General features: G+C 41.4%; 1 non-coding gene across 1 annotated transcript; it reads right to left on the bottom strand.

The window, feature by feature from the left end:
• Positions 1–604: 604 nt before the first annotated feature.
• LOC112713322 (small nucleolar RNA R71) lies at positions 605–712 on the bottom strand. Its single transcript, XR_003158296.1, has one exon. It is a non-coding gene; the product is annotated as a small nucleolar RNA R71 (small nucleolar RNA).
• Between the last annotated feature and the right edge of the window lie 1091 nt (positions 713–1803).

The following is a 1803-nucleotide window of genomic DNA, read 5'->3' as shown; positions in this document are numbered from 1 at the left end:
CAAGGAATCTCTATACTGTGACATAGAGGATTCCATATTTTCTTGTTCTCTTCTCTTTCATATGAGCAGAAGCAAAGACAAAAGCATTCTTGTTGAGGCTGACCCTGAACCTGAAAGGACCTTGAAGCGAAAGCTAAGAGAAGCTAAGGCAAAATTCTCTGTAGAAGACCTAACAGAAATCTTCAAGGAAGAAGAACCCATGGCAGCCGAAAACAACAACAATGCCAATAATGCAAGGAGGGTGCTGGGTGACTTTACTGCACCTACTCCCGACTTCTATGGGAGAAGCATCTCTATCCCTGCCATTGGAGCAAACAACTTTGAGCTTAAGCCTCAATTAGTTTCTCTAATGCAACAAAATTGCAAGTTCCATGGACTTCCATTAGAAGATCCTCATCAGTTCTTAGCTGAGTTCTTGCAAATCTTTGACACTGTCAAGACTAATGGGGTTGACCCTGAGGTCTACAGACTTATGCTATTCCCTTTTACTGTAAGAGACAGAGCTAGGACATGGTTGGATTCACAACCTAAAGAAAGCCTGAACTCTTGGGAAAAGCTAGTCAATGCCTTCTTGGCAAAGTTCTTTCCACCTCAAAAATTGAGTAAGCTTAGAGTGGAAGTCCAAACCTTCAGACAGAAGGAAGGAGAATCCCTCTATGAAGCTTGGGAAAGATACAAACAATTAATCAGAAAGTGTCCCTCTGATATGCTTTCTGAATGGAGCATCATAGGTATTTTCTATGATGGTCTCTCTGAACTATCCAAGATGTCTTTGGATAGCTCTGCTGGAGGATCTCTTCATCTGAAGAAGACGCCTACAGAAGCTCAAGAACTAATTGAAATGGTTGCAAATAATCAATTCATGTACACTTCTGAAAGGAATCCTGTGAACAATGGGACTAATCAGAAGAAAGGAGTTCTTGAGATTGACACTCTGAATGCCATATTGGCTCAGAACAAAATATTGACTCAGCAAGTCAATATGATTTCTCAAAGTCTGTCTGGAATGCAAAATGCACCAGGTAGTACTAAGGAAGCTTCCTCTGAAGAAGAAGCTTATGATCCTGAGAACCTTTCAATGGAAGAGGTGAATTACATGGGAGAACCCTATGGAAACACCTATAATCCTTCATGGAGAAATCATCCAAATCTCTCATGGAAGGATCAACAGAGACCTCAACAAGGTTTCAACAACAATAATGGTGGAAGAAACAGGTTTAGCAATAGCAAGCCTTTTCCATCATCTTCTCAGCAACAGACAGAGAGTTCTAAGCAAAACAACTCTGACTTAGCAACCATGGTTTCTGATCTAATCAAAACCACTCAAAGTTTCATGACTGAAAAAAGGTCCTCCATTAGAAACTTGGAGGGACAAGTGGGTCAGCTGAGCAAGAAAATTACTGAACTCCCTCCTAGTACTCTTCCAAGCAATACAGAAGAAAATCCAAAAGGAGAGTGCAAAGCCATCAACATGGCCGAATTTGGAGAGGAAGAAGAGGCAGTGAACGCCACTGAGAAAGACCTCAATGGACGTCCACTGGCCTCCAATGAGTTCCCCAATGAGGAACCATGAGAATCTGAGGCTCAAAATGAGACCATAGAGATTCCATTGAATTTACTTCTACCATTTATGAGCTCTGATGAGCATTCTTCCTCTGAAGAGGATGAGTATGTCACTGAAGAGCAAGTTGCTAAATACCTTGGAGCAATCATGAAGCTAAATGACAAGTTATTTGGAAATGAGACTTGGGAGGATAAACCCCATTTGCTCACCAAAGAACTGGATGACTTGTCTAGGCAGAA

This window comes from Arachis hypogaea, chromosome 9 (genome assembly GCF_003086295.3).
Source record: "Arachis hypogaea cultivar Tifrunner chromosome 9, arahy.Tifrunner.gnm2.J5K5, whole genome shotgun sequence".
NCBI classification, from domain to species: Eukaryota; Viridiplantae; Streptophyta; class Magnoliopsida; order Fabales; family Fabaceae; genus Arachis; species Arachis hypogaea.
This window is presented reverse-complemented; position numbering and strand designations above follow the sequence as displayed.